Genomic DNA, 20,353 nt, shown 5'->3' with positions numbered 1-20,353 from the left:
CCGCTGAGTCCGAGAGTAGCAGTCCGACCGAGGTAAGCCCCACAGTACCGTACATCGCTCCGCCACCGCCAGCTCCTTCACCCCGCCGCTGTTATCAGCATGTAAGTATAATAGGTAAGAGGGTAGGCAAATCCCTTTTTCCTATTCCTAGTGCGTGCCGGACCGTTACGGGATAACACTGTGTATTCCTTAAAAAGTGCTAGGGGGCTACGTGTCGGACCGTTACGAGGTAGCACCCTGCATTGGACATTATCCCATTATTCCTAGCGTCCGCAGGATACACGGGGTTGCTTGCCGGACCGTTACGGGGTAACACCCTGCATTGGACATTATCCCATTATTCCTAGTGTCTACAGGATACACGGGGTTGCGTGCCGGACCGTTACGGGGTAACACCCTGCATTGGACATTATCCCATTATTCCTAGCGTCCGCAGGATACACGGGGTTGCTTGCCGGACCGTCACGGGGTAACGCTGTGTATTCCTTAAAAAGTGCTAGGGGGCTACGTGTCGGACCGTTACGAGGTATCACCCTGCATTGGATATTATCTCATTATTCCCAACCTAACAGCATTGCCATCTTCTACCTACATAATTAAGACTGCGTCTACCGACATTTTAAACAGAGTTGGCCAAGGTTACGAGCGACCGCATTTATTTTCCATACTAGACCGCTTAACTATCCTGTAGGTGACTTACCGCTTACCATTCCGATTAATACCGACCGTTTCATGCTTTATTTTCCCTGGGCTGTATCTGATCCGTTTATTCACTGTCATAATTACCGCATCGCTTTTACATTTTGCTTACCGACATGGGTTCTCTTCATTGCACTCCTCCTCTTCCCGCACCGTACCGTATTGAATTTGGCCATATGTAAGGCTTATTGAGAAGGGTTAGCAAAGAGATGACATACTAAGTTTTGGGGATGAATAAATGTGATTTTGTTATAATGTTGCCTATTGTTTTACTCACACAGAAGACCTGGATTACTTTCTCCACTGTCTAAAGGCTACCCGATAGGCCGCGGTCCCTCATCCATGTTAAACTTGAGGGTGGCGCCCGAGATAATCGTTGGATAACCAACTACAAATTTTATAAATAACCCAGAAGATCAAAAGGGGATAGAAAAAATTAGTAAGCGCCAGTAAATACCATTACACACCATAACATTTTTTGGGGCTCCTTGGTTGCTTGAAGCGCTCCTTGGATCAGCAGGATTCCTAGGTACGCCTTGATTTCCGTAGAATCGGTAAGCTGCCAAGTTCGTTGCAATTTATGTAAATATTTTTCATTCCATTGTCTTATTACCTATAACAAAATAATTCTCAATAAGTAACAGTAAAATAAAGAAAACTAATAATATTAATAAATAATATCAAATAAAATTTTAAATAAGGTCAATGAAAAAGAAACTTACCTCTTCAGCTTTTCTATTCAATATATTGTCTGATATTAACAGTAAAAAAGCTTCAATTTCAGTGGTAAAATTTGAACTATACGGAGTAAGACCTTGTTTATTCTTTATTATATCTTTAGCTCCTCTGCGTGTCTGACAATAGGAAACTTTTGACCACTGGGTACCATCTTTAGATTTATAAAAAACAGATTTCCACCGTCCATAGACTCTTGCTGTTCCTGCTCCACAGATGTGCCTTGACTGTCACTATCGCATTCAATAAGATCCGACTCCTCGTCACTTTCCTCATCGTCAGACAAAATTACGTCAAATTCCCCTATTTCATCATCGGAGTCTGCATATAATAGCCGTTCTAATTCGGCATCGCTAAGGCCTTTCGACATTTTTGATTAAATTTTAAAAAAGCAAAATACCACAAAACTCGCAAAACTAACTGCTAAAACAAAACACTTCAATGGCTTTGAAATAAATAAAACAGTAAATAAGTCGCAGGGCGCACACTGCAACGATCACTCTGATCAACTAATGGTCTATTTTTAGAAGCAGCGCGCGCCGGATCCATGTACAAAGCACCGCCAAGCCAGTAGGCGTGCATTCCCACTTGGGGTATATATGTATCCCAGGCTATTCAAATAACTTTATTTTTGAAAAACCGAGAAAAAAATGTGGTTTAAAAGGCAGTATATATTTACAAAGCTTTTATTAACAAAAAATAAAATTCTTCATAAAAAATAAGCTTTTTTTGGGCAAATATGCAAGAAAAGAGATGTATGGGGTACATTTGTACACTACCTGGGAAGACGAAGGTTAATGTTTTTTATGATAAAAATAATCGAGACTTTCTAATTGGCCGTCTCAATATAAGAACTATTAACAATGACCTTGTCGAATTTAAGAATTATAGATCCGAATATAAATTTACGTATATAAATTTCGAGTTTTTTCACACCGAAACATGGTTGAATCCAAGTATGGCCAGTGCCCTATATAAACTATCCAGATAGAAATTAATTAGGCGGGACAAAATAGGGAGGAAAGGAGGAGCCGCACTATACATAAATAAAAACATTAGCTTCTTAACCGTTGATCTAAGCCAAATGTCACTTGAATATATTTAGATAAAAAATATAATTTCGTATAAAAAATAAGAACTGTATTCTTATGAACATTTAAAAACCTTTGCAGCCAATAACTTCATATTTTTAGATCATCTTGTATTATTCACTATGTAATACTCCAATCACGTAAGGTTCAAAAGGTGTCAAAAGAAACAACCTCATGTTTTGCATACGTATATTGTACCTCGACTGACTATCGCTAGGCAGCCTAGATATCCCCAATTGGTGTTACAAAAGAATATTGCTTACAATGCAGTATTAATAATTGACACACATTAATCAGTTACCTAATAGTAATTTATAGAAAATATAGAGTGATTCAGAGTTGGATAACTAACTTGCACTACATCTTCCCATTTTTGAAAGAATGGACTTCATTTTTGGCCATAAATGGTGACATTCTTTACCAAAAGCGTCTGACCGAAGTTATTGTATAATTTGTTAAACAAATTACTATTTAAATGTATATTTTAAAATATGGATAAAAAATGTTTGTTCAATTATTTTTGTTTGCTTACTTGTATGGTTAAAAAAAAAATATTTTTTTTTTACGAATGCAATTTTGTTATTTTTTTGCTGATTAATTAATCTTTGCCACTAATCTAGGATAAGAATTAAAAGGTCTTTTACACCTTATAATTATATTATTATGTTTACTCGTGCATACCGGTATCACTATAGTCACTGTTGGATGAGTTACACCATATTAAAAATATGCACTACACTCGCGTTTTTACTTATTTTAGTACCTATAAATACATTTACTCAAAATTATACAAAAATAACAAAATTTTATTGAATAAATGGTTGCAACCGATTTTTGTGTACACTAATTTCTTTATCATTTTCGTTTTTTACAATGCAATTTACCCCATCTGACCTTATCACTGAAAAGGGACCCTTGTACCAAGGATCAAATTTTGTTTTATTTTCGTTAGTCAGCATAACTAGGTCTCCGGGTTTTAAATGCAAACTTTGTGTTTTATTTTTATCATACTGAATTTTACGCATTTCTTTGGATCTTGAAATAAATTCATTAGCGCGCTTACTCGCACATTGTAGCCTGTATCTTACTTCTTGATAGTACGCATCCATATTATAAACTGGATCAATTCTGGTACTCAAAAGAGCCTCATCGGTAACCGCCTTGCGTGCAAAGACTAGCTTAAACGGTGTATAATTATGATATATAGATGATATAAGGCTTGGGTTCATAATTAGAAGTTCTCAGAGTTTTACTTTGGAGTCTACATTAAAACTGCTTTTCTGTTGCTTTGTGAAATCAAAACTGGAGTTTGGCTGCATTATATGGAACCCGCTCTATCAGAATCATGTTGGTCTCCTTGAATCTGTTCAGCGTAGATTTGCTAAGTTTTTGGCCTTCAGGCAGGATGGCATATATCCGGTAAGAGGGTTTGATCATCGGCAACTATTGGAACGCTTCAATCTACATCCATTACATCTCAGAAGAATGATCTTCTCTGTAAAATTCCTGCATGGGTTACTGAATGGATTCATTGATAGTCCTGTACTTCTTTCTGGTGTACGTTTCATGGTGCCTAGACTTAATGCTAGAAATCCCCTAACATTCTTTCTGCCAAGGCCTCATACTAACATCCTGTTGAAATCGCCACTATATACAATATGCGCTATATTTAATCGGATCTGTCACATGTGCAATATAAATTTCTCTTCGTATTCTCTCTTTATTTTTATTACATATACTGGGTGTTGTATTGTAAGGTTCTTCTTGTAATAGCGGATGAATTTAGCTTGACTAGCATTTTCAAATTAGTCAATTAGTCAAGCTAAATTCATCCGCTATTAAAAGAAGAACCTTATCGCAAGAAAAAAAAAATGTTGTATTGTAGCAAAAACTGTAATATCTTATCCAATCATCCCAATCCGTCTGTGCATTATTTATATACATTCTTACATATTCATTTAGGACTCTGTGGTTTCTTTTGCATTCCCCGAAAGTTTGGCTGTGATTTGCAGTTGAAAACTTATGATTTATTTTCAAAAGTTTTGTTAACTGATCTAACACCTCATTCCTATATTCCGTTCCCAAATCAGTTCTTATTTCCTTCATTGGGCCATATATTAATATGCATTCGTCCATTATTGCTTTTGCAACTGTGGTCGCTTCTTTATTTGGTATTGGTACTACGATAATATATTTGGTAAGTTCACGCTGTATGGTGACTGCATAAACGCTCTTGTTCACAGTTTTAATAAAAGGTCCAATAGTATCAATACACGTAATTTCGAAAGCTTTCTGAGTGCAAACCATAGGTTCTATATGTGTAGATCTCTTTTTGTTTAGTTGGCATTTTAGACAGCTCTTTACATACAAGGAAACATCTCTTGACATTCCTTTCCATCGGTACTCAGTTCTTAGCTTTTTAAGCAATTTTTTCTGACCATTGTGTCCTCCAAAGAGTGGATTATCGTGATACTTCTCTATCAATCTTAATTTTTCTTCTCTATTCTTAATAATTTGAGGATACTTATATAAAGTAATACTTATATTTTTCAGTATAGATTCATTTAATTGATTTACCCTACACTTTTTAAAAATTTGGTCATTTATATTTAATTTTAAATATTTTAGTTTATAGTCACTAGCCATTTTTTCAAGCTGAGATAGTATTTTCTCTAAAGAAATGCTATTATTAGTGATCTGTATTTTTGTTTCAGTGCTGAAACCTTTGTTACAATACGCTTCGCGTATTGTAAGAACGCATCCTGCTAAATTGAGGGATTTTCGGACCCAGTGTCACATAAACGTTAATAACTTTGCTCCTATGGCGAATTTTTTTTTCTGGTTTTCACCGTTTTATGTGGGAAGGTTGAGGCTACGTGATGGTGTAAATTTCTAAATTTTTGGCGGGTGGGGGAAAATTGACTAAGCCGAATTTTATGAAACTCATTGACATCAAAGACCTCCACGGAAACCTGCTCCCAAAGGGCGCTTTTTAAGATAAACCCTTTAGAAGTCGGATTTTTCTGTGAATGAATTTTGAACTTTTTGCGCGGTACCTCGCGGACTTAAACGGCTGTGGGGCCTAAACGGTAATTTTCCCGACAATGCGAATAAAACAGCCCTTTTCTACGTAAATGTAGCTTTCTTTTTTATTAAAACTATTTTTTTCCAAAAGAAACTCCTTCCGAGATAAACGAGCTCAAACTTAAAATTTTTTTTTTCGAAAAAAAAAAAAGTTAATTTTTCGAGAAATAAATTTTTTTCTACTTCTAAAAAATTTTTTAAATTTTTTTTGTTTACACCGTTTGAAAGCTTAATCCTTTAGGATTAAATAGAGGTATTATTCATGGTGCTACGTATTATACAGGGTGAGCTGTGTTAACAAATATAAACCCCTTTTTGAGCCTTTTTTTGACCGTTTTTTTCTACTTTTCTTAATAACTCTTTATTGGCAGCACCTAGAAATTTCAAACTTTCAGCATTTTAAGAACTTTTTAAATCCTATTTTTCGACATAGTCTACAGTCTTCTACATAGAGCGGTTTTTGCTCTACACCTTTTTTTAACTTTGACGCTTTATACCTATGACACCTACGAAAACCATTTTTTTTCTGAAATCACCGGACACTATCTGGCTATAATCCACTAAAAACCGTTTTTCTTCAAATGTTACCGTTTTTCCGCAATGCGCTGTTATTTAAGAAAAACCCCCAAAAATAAGCCGTTCCAATCAACCAATCATACCGTCGACACCACATGAGCCAACGCATGGTACAAAATAGTTGGCGGTCCAGCACCCAATTGCCCCAATGTAAAAGCATACGGACGACGTCACTATCGAGTCGCACATGGCCAGATGACGTAAGCGCGGGGTTTTCGGGGTATTGTGGCGGCAAATTCGGCCCGTTTGCGCTACGAGTTAGAGTAGGAAAAGCGGTTTGAGAGAAGGATGGAGGATGTCTGGCAACAATTATAAATGCGTCGTGTTCGTCTCGTGACGTCATGAGTTATTTTATTAATGAATATTATTAGTATTATGGGGACAATTTTACGCGGTTTCTTGATAAATTACTAGGATAAATAAAATGAATATAAATATTAAGAAATATATATTTGAAATATACAGAGGGTATTCTACTGGTCCCCACGGACCAAAGTAGACGCGAAGCGTCTACTTGTTACCTAGAAGTATCCTAAGATATTTGGGTCTAAAGTCAAACTTAATAATTGGAAATTTATAAATACTGAAATTGTCTAAGGCCTCATATATTTTTGGATCTCGTTGCTTTATCGTGATGTTTTCTTCTCTTACTCTCTCAGATAAATTATTATCATGTTGTTGATTTCTTGTCATCGATCTTGTGACTGCCAAAATTTGTAAAGACTGATTTTGTAGATTTTTTAGATCATTTATACTTATTCTTGAAAGTGCGTCTGCGCCAACGTTGTCTTTACCCTTAATGTACTGAACCTCAAAATAGTATTCTTCAATGTCCAACCGCATTCGTGTTAATTTTGATGAGGGGTTTTTCATTGAGAATAAGTATACAAGCGGCTTATGGTCTGATTTTACCAAAAATTTATTGCCATATAAATAAGGTCTAAAATGATTTATTGCAAAATTAATAGCCGTTATCTCTTGCTCAATTGTAGCTTTATTAGCTTCGCCTTTAGTTAATGATTTTGATGCTTGAGTTTGCTATGGGTAGCTCTTTACCATTAAATTCTTGTGCTAAAATAGCTCCACACGCTTCCTTAGATGCATCTGTTGTTACAATGAAATTCTTGCTAAAATCAGGATATTGCAAAATTTGCGGATTAATTAAGGAATTTTTTGGTTTTTGAAATGAATTTTGACAATCAGGAGTCCATTTAAATTCTGTATTTTTTCTGCTTAGCTTGTTAAGCGGTTTTGCAGTTTCTGCAAAATTACGAATAAACCTCCTGTAATAGTTACAAAATGCGACAAAACGTTTAGCTGAGTCGGCATTAGTTGGGGTAGGATAGTTTTTAATCACATCGTATTTTGATTCATCTGGTAATACTCCTGAATCAGTTATCTTATGCCCAAGAAATGTTACTTCTTGCTGAAAAAATTCACATTTTGAAGGATTTAGTTTAAGATTGTATTTTCGACAAGTTTGTAAAACATCTCTCAAATTTTGCAAATGATGATTTCTAGAACATCCTATAACAATAAGATCATCCATGTAAAGAAATGATTTTTCAGGTGTCAAACCTGCAAAAGCCATTGTCATCATTATCTGGAAGCTGTTTGGACTTATTTTTAAACCAAATGGTAATCTTGTATATATATAAGATCCTGAGCTTGTACTAAAGCTGGTAATATCTCTTGTATTTTCTTGCAAGGGTATTTGATGAAACCCTGCTTTAAGATCTAAAGTGGTAAAATATTTATCTCTCCCTAGCTGATCCAATATGTCATCAATTCTTGGCAATGGAAACTTGTCTGATAATAATTTTTTATTCAATGCTCTAAAATCTGTAACTAATCTCCACGATTTTTCTCCATTTGCTGACTTTTTAGGAACCAATAAAATTGGACTATTGTATTCTGATATGAAAGGTTCAATTATACCATTTTTTAATAATTTTGAAATTTGTGAATTTATTTCTGGAATCTGTGAATGTGGTGTGCGATAATTTTTTATGTAAACTGGTGTTGGATCTGCAAGTCTCAATTCTTGTTTATAAAAATTATTGGTTGGTAATTTGTCTGTGTTTAACCCAAAAATATCTGAAAATTCATGACATAGCTGAACAACTTCTCTATTTACAAAAATAGGCATATTCTGATTTAATTCCGCGTCCAAAGCTTTGTTTCTATTTTCTGTGTCACAATCGTAATTATAAATATGATAGTCGGCTAATTTTGCAGTTTCGATATTGGTATTTTTTATTACAACACTTTCTAATGTAGTATTTACTATTCGTATAACAGGGCTTGTCCTTGACACTATTGATCCACCAACAAAAATTCCTGGAGAAATTTCCTTATTTAGTACAACAGCATCCTCTGTAAGATTTTCTAATTTTTTAATTTTTCGTAAAATCTCGCATCTAGATGTTATTATCAAGATGTCATCTTCTGGACTATTAAAAATCGGTACAGTGATGCTCCTATTAGAATTTAGCAATTTCATAGTCCAATTAGCATAATCTAAATAACACTGGTATTTAGAAATAAAATCACGGCCTAAAATACCATTAGATGGGATCGGAAAATCTTTGCTTACTATATGAAATGAATGTTCCACTATATAAGCATTTTTAAAGTCAATTTGCGTTGTTGTCGTACCTAATGAATTTGTTATACCGTCTGTTATACCTTTGATTTGACTAGCGTTTGATTTATTTACTATTTGCTGTGGATTTATTTTTGTTCTCTTAATTAGTGAAATATCTGCTCCAGTATCAATCAATAATGTTATGTTGTCATTCCCCGTCATTTTCAAATTAACCACTACAAAATTAGAAAGTGACAGGTCCAAATTAAAAATATTTAGATTTCCCCCACTGGACCCAAATGGGGTTCCCGTTGGTTTTCCGATTGCTGATTTTCATACGTCCTGATAAAGGCATTACCTCTGCCTCTTTGTGCGAATCTTCTATTAAATCTACCTCTTCTATTTCCACTATAACCTCTAAAACTTTGAGGAGGAGGCGTCAGGTACCTGGTATTATCAGTTTGACGCTGGTATTGCCCTTCATAACAATAATTGTTTCTACCCCGATAGTAATTTCCTTGCCTTGGCTTGTGCTGACCTGATGTGAACAACACTGCAGATGAACCAGATTCATTACTTACATTTGCAAATTTAGCTATACCTTCTTGACAAGTTCCAAAAGTTCCAGCTTTCAAAATTAATTTTATTTTTTCTGAATTTGAATTTACAACAATATTTAAAGCATATTTCTCAGCTACAGAAACTGGTACACCTTCGTTAATATATGCTCTCTTCAATTTTGTGGCTAAGTCCTCCACTTCTGCAGCGTATTTGGACAGCTCTTTGCTATGCTGTCTAAGAGATAGCATTTTGCTGATATTAGCTCTAAGCTTTCGCTTATTATGCCACTTTTTATTTTATGACTAATATCGGCTAAAGAGTCTCCATCCCCGATTAAGTCTCTAGCTCTTCCTGTCAATTTTGTTCTAACATAATCTACAGCATTTTGCTCATTGCCTTCGCAATTAGCTTGCAACAAGCTAAGTGAATCTAAAAATTACTGAAGCCTATCGACTGAACCATCAAATTCTTGAGACAAAATCTTGCTGGCAAAGTTAAAAAATTTAATATTTGTCATTGCCATTTTTGTAAGTGTCTGTATTTTCTGTTCCTGATACGTATTTCCTAATTCCGATTCTTGTTCTTCTTCTTCTTCTTCTCCTTCTTCACTACATACCAATTTTTTGTCTACTACTTCCATATTTATGATTTCAGTGCACGAGGTGGGTACCTTATAAGGCACTTTAAGAACCTGAAAGGATCTAATGACTCTATCTCTTGCGGAAGAGAATATTTTCTTAACGTGATAATATTGCTTTTCATCTAATGAACGATAAATCAAAATAACTATTTTTACAAATTGATTATATTCTTTTACAAGATTATCCCTAACCTCGATATGTATTTCTTTAGACTTTTGCTTTTAAAACTCGTTTTGACTCATTTGTAATTAACTGTTTTAAATTTTGCAATTTTACAAGGATCTCTTCTCCGCTTTCCGTCATAGGATTAAATAAACATTAGTTCATTTAAAAAAAAACAAACAAAATTAAATCAAATAAATTAAGAATATTTATTGTTATAGTTATTATGGTACCATTATTTTTGCAAAATTCCCAACTTATTGATTAAAGGCCAATTAGAATTTATACATCAACTGCTTTTTTTTTTTAATTACGCAAGTAAAATATTTAAACTTTAACCGTGTTTTATACCTATACGCGAATTTTTATAACTTTTCTGTATTTCTGGCAGTTCCTGCATAAATCTAAAATTCATTATTTATGTATTTATGCTCATCTTAAAGCTATTAATTCATACCTCAACTTACTTAAAAATATTTTCAAAATATGACCTATATAATTATTATAACCATTGAATAAGCAGACCTTTATTTTGATTTTATTTTACTGCTTAAATATACAAATTTTAACACTACTATAAAATCTGCTACGAGATATAGCGATATTTGGACTGTAATTCCTCATTATTCTTAGTTTACCTAAAACTAATGTGTATACGTAAAGCTAATGTGCATAAAACTTTTGTTCATAATCTTTGACAATCATGTCAGGATTCACTTTGAATATAGTTTATAAATATGAAATCTTCTTATGAACAACTTTACTAGCGTAGTCGAAAAATAAATGTACAAAATAAAATTACAAAAATAAATGTACATACCATTCGGCTGACTTTTTTTTTCTTTTGTAATACTTGCATTTTCTGGACTGAACATATAGTTTATGATACCATCCCTTGTACACTACACGTCACCCGCCTGGGCACGAAGCGCCATGCTACGTGAAAGGTCTCTTTTTAGGGTCTTTCGGTATGATTTTCGCACTTTTAGAAACACTATTACCGCTAATAATACTAGCATCATGTACATTAAAACTCTTATATCTGTGGAAACCGCGATGGCACTTTCGTCGACAATAAAATTTGAGTTCACGTCGCCCGTACTTGTTACTTCGGCGTGTTTTGAACTGGTCTTTTACATTTTAATGCCCTTTTTTTACTTTTTATGTTTTAATTTTTCTTTAGCTAAATGATATCTTTTAGGGCAGGATCGCCATGTAATGGTCCAATCACGTAAGGTTCAAAAGGTGTCAGAAGAAACAACCTCATGTTTTGCATACATATATTGTACCTCGACTGACTATCACTAGGCAGCCTAGATACCCCAATTGGTGTTACAAAAGAATATTGCTTATAATGCAGTATTAGTAATTGACACACATTAATCAGTTACCTAATAGTAATTTATAGAATATATAGAGTGATTCAGATTTGGATAACTTACTTGCTACAACTATAATATTATCATAGTGAGCGATTTTAATTATTGATTAATTTCTTAAGTAATACTTAATATCCAAACAAGCAAAAACACATACTGCAAACTTAGCAGCCCAGATTTTTACTATTATTGATTTAAAAATAACAAATAAAAACATTCGTTGCATTAAATTAGGACTTATAGGACTAATATTAACTTTACCCAAAACTATCAAAGCAATAAATAAAATTATTACGTATAGGAATTATTATAATATTAACTTAGATACGTTTTTATTAAAAGATAGATTATAACCCTAAAATCAACAACTTAAAACAAATGATCTTATTGAAAAACTCCAATTTAACCCAAATTATAAACAAGCATGCTCCCCTCAAAACAAAAAAAGTACATGAAAAACCATACCTGTCATGGTTAACAGCCAATATAAAAAAATAATTAAGATTGGAGACAATGATCCAGAAAAGTTTTTAAAAACAAAATATGACAGTCAAATAGCTGGAAAAAAATATAGAGGATTCCTGGAATATTGCAAAAAAAATTAAGCTTACATACAAAAGTAAACACTCTAATATAGCAGTCTCGAAATATTACTTCAAATGTATATATTTTTTTATAAAAATAGATAATAAATCTGACATGGTCTCTAATGATTTAGTCTACTTTTACAGAAACAATAGATTGGATACTAAAAACATATTATTATTTTAACTTATCAGTCACGAAAACTTGTAAAAATTATTTCTAAAATTGGGTCTGACGCTGTTGCTCATGATATGTTGTCAGTAAAGGATAATAAACTGTGTCTACCATTTTGTGCGGCTGCTTTGGTAAATATAATTAAAATCTGTATATTGAACTCTGAATGTCATTCGGACTGGAAAATAGTAAAGATTCAATCAATAGACAAAATTACCGAACCAAAAGATTTAAAGGATTTAAGGCCAATTGGCACACCTACTGCTATCAAAAATATTTAAAAAACATATTTGTCAGTAGATAAAAGCACTTGTGGAGGAATGTAATATAATTCTAGAATTTTAGTCTGGATATAAAAAAATTTTTAGCACAGCGTCATCTTTAGTTATTAGTTCAAATGACATACGGGAGAATCAGGAATGTAAGAAAAGTACGTATATTGATTGCTATTAGCCTTCAGTGAAGCATTCAACATTGTACATCATTAAATGGGTTTCTCAGTAGACTATTTCTCTATTAAAAAATATAATTACTTTCCGGTATAGTTATGTTAATATAAAAACAGAAACATCAACTACAGAAGCCAAATCCTAAATTCTTAGAAAAGAAGTAATTTTGTTAGTTTAATTACGTTGCAGATAACTCCCAACTTACTAGATCAAGACTTTTAAATTGGGCACCTTAATATAATATCTATTAACACTGGCCTTGATGAATTCTATAGCCAGTGCCCTATATGACATACCCGGATACAAATTAATTAAGCAGGGAAGTACGTGCTGGCGAGACCGGTCACGCAAAAATTTGGTCACGGGCCATACAGGAATGTCCTCTCCTTCTGATGGGCAGTGACTGCATGGCTCCAGTGACTGTGGACTGCGAGGGATTCGTGACGCATATTGCAGGCAGAGAGGAGTGGCAACATTCCAACAGACTTGCATTGCTAAATAGGGGAACCATCTGGTACACAGATGGCTCCAGAATTAATAACAGAGCTGGATCAGGGCTTATTGTTGGGATCCCACATACCAGTAGGGCATACTCGCTGGGGGAGCACGCCACTGTCTTCCAGACCGAAGTATTCGCTGTATTAAAATGCGGACAGAAAATCCTAAGCAGTACGAAAGTTGTACCAATATGCTCGGACAGCAGAGCTGCCATTAAGGATATCACGGCCGGAAAGGTAAGCTCCAAGCTTGTACTAGAGTGCATAAAAGTCCTGAAAAAACTGGTACAGGTTGGATGCAGGGTCCAGCTCGTCTGGATACCTGGCCACGCAGGCCATGCAGGTAATGAGGAAGCGGACTCTCTCGCCAGACTGGGATCCGCGAATGTGCCGATGGGGCCGGAACCCATAGTTGGTATCTCCAAATGCGTTGCGGTCGCGTCAATGAAGGGTCTGCTGGATAAGTGGACCCACCGAAGATGGACTGAGTCCCCTGGTATGAGACAGGCCAAAGCGCACATAGGTGGGCCCTCTGTCTGTCTCACCAAAAATCTACTACGCCTAAAAAGACGCGAAATTCGGCTAGTGACAGGTCTTTTAACCGGTCACTGGCACTTAAGAAGCCATCTCCATACTATCGGTATTGCGGACAACCCGGAATGCCGATGGTGCTGTGAGGAGGATGAAACCGTTGACCATGTAGTCGGGGTGTGCCCAGCACTCACGCGCGCCAGGTTCAAATACTTGGGTAACACTTTCAGTGTACCGAGCGACTTTAAGTCCTTCAGACCAGAGAGCCTTATCGGTTTCTCTAAGGCCGTTGGGCTCTGGTAACCCCCGGTGGGGCATGACGGGTCCATCAGGAGACCTATATGCACAACTGTCTTGGCAGCCCACTGTTTCGTCAATTCAAGCAGGGAAGGGAGGAGAAGTCGCTTTATACATAAATAAAAACATTAGAATCTTAATCATTGACCATTGATCAAAACACAGCAAAAAGTAACCCTTGAACAAATTTATTAAATTATTCTATAGCCTAATTCAAATACCAGTAGAATGAAATTTTAGGTAATTATTATTAAAAAGTTCTTGAACTGGGTACTTAGTAAAGCTTCATTATTAACTGTTTTCCAATGTTAGCCCTAATGTAAATATTCGACGACTAATTAAATTTAATTTCGTCTTACTGTTAAGAAATTTTATTAATCTTTTAATTAAGGGATCTGGACTGATTAACGATTTATGCTTTTGTCGTTCCGGAAAATCTAATTTACACCCTTAATTATTAATTGAAATTATTAAACTTTAACTAATCAAAGAACAGAAAAGTTCAAATAAGGGAACAAAGGTTATTTATATGAATTTAATTTTAAATGTTAAATATATCAATTTTATTTTCCGAGGTGTGTATTAGAAATTAATTTTAAAATATTTTATAATTTTACAAATTTCGTCGCATTGATAAATCTACACTAGATTATTATTTTAAAAATACCTGGTTACCAAAAGTAGTTTTAATAGGCCATTTTAATATTCGCTGGTTTGTTGGTACCATAATAACCAAACGTAAGTGCTCGAACGAAATGAGAGTCATCGAACAAAAAGATGTTATTTTTTTCAATTTGCTTTAATTCTAATTAAACAATACAAGTATAAACAAATAATACTCCCAATAAAAGAAAAGAAGCAGAACTTTTCACAGTCCAAGTTGACAAAAAATCCTATTTTAGTTTAGTTTTTCTGCGTTTTTAGATAAAGAGAAATAATATTATTATAAAAATATAGACCGACTTTATATTATAATGACATTTGGAGTCTTTATAACGAATAAATGATGTTAGTGTATAGGAATGATTGGTATTATGATTAGTATACAGAATTAATAATAATATTGTAACAAAATTCACAACCACACTATTATTTTCAACGTCAAAAACTCTAACCTAATTCGCATTGACTGTTGTTTAATTGTTTCCAAGGTAAAAACTGGCTACAAAATTAAAAGTGAATAAAATGTCACGAAACGCGTTTTTTTAAGCCCCACGGAACAACAAATTTAGAAATATTTAAAATTAAATTTATTGTTTTTGCCGAAAGAGAATAATAATTTTAAGAGCTAGATACTATAAATGAAAATATTACACTAAACGTAATTCTAACCCTAAATAAACCATACGAATCAACTTTAACTATAAAATACGAATAAAATAGTATAAAAACTAAGAGAAGAATTATCGTTTTTACATTTTCATTACAATATCACTGCAATGAAATTATTTTTAGAAGAATAAAACAGGAATATTTGGAGCTGTTTATAACTGCTTGGTGACAGTCATATACAGGATGGCCCATCGAAAACAGTTCAGCAAGGTTTGGGCCCCTTTTTTTAAAAATTTAAAAAAATGCTCGGATCCGCCGATTTTTCATTTTTTGGGGACAATTTTTTTTTAAACTTAATACTTTTACCTTAACATCAACGTCTTGGCAGGGGTTGCAACCTTCACAAACTTAAATTAGAGTAGGGGTCAAATAATATTGCAACTGCCAAGTTAGAAATTGCTAACTTGAGTTTTCGGAGTATGATAGCTTGTCAACGAATCATTGTTTAATACTTTTAGCGCTATTTTTTAAAAGGTACTTGACTAACAAAACAAAAACGCTCGCACCCGTTGATTTTTGATATTAGAAAAACGATTTTTTTTAAATTTTTAACCATACAACCTTTAGTGGGGCGACACTCACTCTTATTTTTTAAATGGGAAGTGGTGTGCTCTGATACATCTTTTGAAAGCATTTAATTTTCTTTACAATAGCGCTTTGTTTTTTTAAATTTGAGTTGCGGGTTCCAAAGAAACTAAATACCTAGGTATCACTTTAAAGTAGCTTACACTTTTTGGAACTTCATTTGATATTTATTATTATTTTTTTTTTAATTTAATTTACAGTGCATTCAAGATAAAAGGAACAAACTCATTTAAATTTTAGGTGCTTTTTTTTTTTTTAATTTTTTGCCAATTAGCATTGTCAGTTGCGTGTTTTTTAATCATTCAATAAATATTTTCTATACAGGGTATCTCAAGTAGAAACTTTGGCGTCAACATTCTTTTTTGTTAAATGACTCCCCCTTTTTTTCATAACATTTTATAATTTTACGATATATTCTATATACTTCTTGTATAGCATACCATTTGCCTAAGTCAGCGGATTGTCAAATTTGACGTTATAGCAAATAATTTTTTTGTATTAGTTTATACCATAAAGCGTGTTTATATATTTATACTTAACAATATTGCTGTTATAGTCATGCTATGAGAAAAACCATATTAACCAGACCTTATCTATATTTCATACCAAATAGATTTCGATATACCTCATCAGTCATAATATTTACAGCATTGCCGGATTTTATATATTTTTCTCGAACTGAGATATTCTGCAAATGGAAATATATATACACATTAACATATATGAATAGGTTCAATCGCCTAGAAAAGTTAGGTAAGATACTCTGTAATCCGGGAATTACATGGAGTCCAAAGATTACCATGCTTGTGAAGCACCACGACAACAACTCCTACATCGGTCTTCATAAAAACAGAACTAAAGGCGGTCCCATACAGGCTCAGACAAGGCCAAAAATGAGTATTCCAAGTTGCCGCCATTCAATACTATCCAGAAAATATATATTCAAGATCAAAATATAGTTATATGTATACTAATGTAAAATATACAGGGTGTAACATAAGTAATCACTTTAATTTTACGGGGTGATTCCTTGTCATATTTTAAGTAAAAAAGTTCATGTAAACATATGTCCGGAAATGCTTCGTTTTCGAGATACAGGGTGTTAAACTTTTTTTTTAAATCGATTTTTTATTAATATCTCATAAACGCATTTACCGAATTTGTTGAAATCTTTACATTTTGTTAGTCACTTTATAATGTACCTTTTAAAATACTCACATCTGGCCTAGAAATGTCAAGAGCGTGCCCACGGCTAAGTCGGATGATTTTTTTGTAAAAAAAATGTCGCCCGGTACATTTTTTTAAGTATGACATTTCTTTTAAATAAAACATCTAAAAATGAAACTTTTTTGTCTCTTAATTTTTTTTGCGTATAACATAGAATTTTTTGTTTCGTTTAGAAATAAATAAATAATTAAAAATCATTTCTCAGCACGTCTCGGGCCTCCATAAAAAAAAATAAAATGCTTTAAAATTAACTGACAAATTACCAGCATGTTTATTATTTAACAACTAAACAAAAACCTTAAATACATTTTTTTCCAAAACGCATACTTGACCGAAAACAAAAATTAATAAAATGCTATTTTCAATGTTTAAATTTTAATGCAATGGCGTCGCAAATGGTTACCTATTTAAAATTTATTTGTTGTTTGTGTACGCCAGCATTTTTTTTGTGCGAGATATTTGTACAAATTTAAGCAAATTAAAATACGATCGCTTAATTTTTTTGAAAAATAATAAAAACTTAATTTAGTTTTAAATATCATCAACATTTTATATCAAATGCTCAAAATGAGAACCACGACTGACAATACAAGCACGCAATCTTCTTCCCATCGACTGGCGCACACGTTCGAAAATTCCTGGTGTGTTGCGCATGATATTAGAAGAGTTTACAATCCGGTTTCTCAAATCATTTTCATCCACAACTGGCGTCGCATAAATAAGCGATTTCATATCCCCAAAAGAAATAGTCCAGAGGATTCAGATCTGGAGATCGTGTTGGCCATAGCTGAGGTCCCCCCCGACCTATCCATTGCTGAGCAAAAGTATCATTTAGATAGTTTCGAGTGACAAGACTAAAATCAGCAGGTGCACCGTCGTGCATAAACCACATGGTATTTCTTGTTGCTAGTGGTACGTCTTCTAATAAATCTGACAATATTTCTTCTAAAAATTGTCTGTAAGTATCACCATTCAGCCTAGGAGGGAGAAAATGCGGGCCGATAAGATGATCACCGATAATTCCGGCCCAAACATTCACGGAAAACTGCTGTTAAAATCCACCTTCTCCAATGGCATGGGGATTTTCCCAAAGATGGTTATTGTGGAAGTTTCTGATGGCTTCCCGTGAAAAATAGGCCTTATCTGTGAAAAGAATTTTAGCCATAAAATTTGGATTCTGGGCAGTTTTTTGAAGAAACCACTAACAAAACTATAATCGTGCAGGAAAATCTGTTGGCAACAGTGCTTGCACCAGCTGAATGTGGAATGGATAATGTAAATTTGTGTGCAAAACCCTCCAAACACTTTCGTGGCTGATGTTAAACTGTAACGATAATTTTCGCGTGCTAGTTGACGGATCGTCTTCCACTGCTTGCAGAATTGCTTCCTCTAGTTATGGCGTCATTATTACCCTCGGTCTACCAACGCGCTCAGCATGAGCATTGATAGATCCAGTCTCACACAGACGGGCATGGAGTCTTATGAAAGTTCTTTCTGCTGGAATTGGTCTATCGGGAAAGCGTTCATGATAAATTCGGCGGGCTTCTGCACCATTTCCATCTCCAAGGCCATAAATGAAATGCAGTTGAGCTAATTCGGCGTTATTCATAGTTATCTGCACAGTAAAACACATTCAACTAACAGTACCCAGTACCTGATAAATGTTAATGTAAGACATAGGAATGTTCTTATCAGGGAAATTTTTATACATACCTGCATAAATATGTAGTATTCCCAATAAAATCAATTTTGAAGCATTTTAGGTTTTTTTCTTATGGAGGCCCGAGACGTGTTAAAATATAGTTTTTAAAATTTATTTCTAAACGACGCAAGATACGAAAAAAAATCAAGAGACAAGAAAGTTTGATTTTTATGGTATTGCTTCATGGTTCTCAGTAAAAGCTTAAAATGATTGCATGGCATGTCGTTTTTTGGTAATGAAAATAAAAAAACTATAGATCTTTAGGCTAATAATTGGGAAGTTCGAGGACTTTCACCACACCCATCAATCCAACTAAATCTTTTTTTAAGATTTTGCGTGGCAAACAAAGTTACAAAGTTTCAATTAAGATTATATTTATTATTTTTCAGTTAAAAACTAAGAAAAATAATCGATTGGTTCAAGTACTGCTAATATTTATCATCAATAAGTTTCATCAAAGTCACCCCTAAAACTATCAATATACATTATAGATAGGATATATACATACATATATATATTTTAACCCTACTACACTAGAGAAACTGCTAGCCAGTTAGAACATCTCATCTTATATGCACCATAGGGCTTCCTTTATCCTTTATCATAACTATAAGGTGCCTTAGAGTATTAAATATTTAAAAAGCAAAACATTATAAATAAAACAGCATAATGAAAATTTTAAAAGTAAAATATGAATAAATGGGGCTAAAACTTCATTCAGGTAACTTTTTTAAGTACATTGTACTTCTTGTAAATGGGAGCGTTTTTGAAAAAATACTCAGACATCCAAATAAAGATTTATATTTAATAATTATTGCACTTAAATTAAATTTTATTTAATGAAAGGTACCGTTAAAGATTTAAGTTCATATTTCGCATAAATACGCGAATAAGTCTATTTCATTCCTCTTTTCAATAATAGAGCTATATTAAGAATTTTCTAAATTAAGCATTGATATGATATACAGGGTGTTTCAGAACTATGGGATCAAATTCTGGGCGTTGTTCAGAGCAACAGAAGAATTTATTTGAGTATAGGAACCCATGTCCGGAAATGCGTCACTACGCCACTGTTAGCTCAAAGTAGTGGACTGTATGAATGAAAACTGTGCTGCACTTTACTAACAGAAACTATAATTTTTACTTCAAAATTACAAATAAAGCGCGACAAAAAGATTCTAGCGGGACGACCCTTCTAGAACCCACACAGATCTCTCTTTTCTCCACGTCGCAGCGTGGCTAGTACAAAAAATGGAGGGGCAAAAGCGGCGTTATCGGTTGTTACATAAATACCCTTTAACACGTCTTGAAAAATAATAATTATGCTCAAACATGCCGCCCGCCTTGAAATACTTAATTTCAACACAACAAATAAATAAAATTACAAAATGTAAAGCTTGCCTTAGGCTTGACAAAATAAACGACTTCAAAATAAACACTTGAACACAAATCTTGACTC

The sequence above is a fragment of the Anthonomus grandis genome, chromosome 4 (genome assembly GCF_022605725.1).
Source record: "Anthonomus grandis grandis chromosome 4, icAntGran1.3, whole genome shotgun sequence".
Classification (NCBI taxonomy): Eukaryota; Metazoa; Arthropoda; class Insecta; order Coleoptera; family Curculionidae; genus Anthonomus; species Anthonomus grandis.
This window is presented reverse-complemented; position numbering follows the sequence as displayed.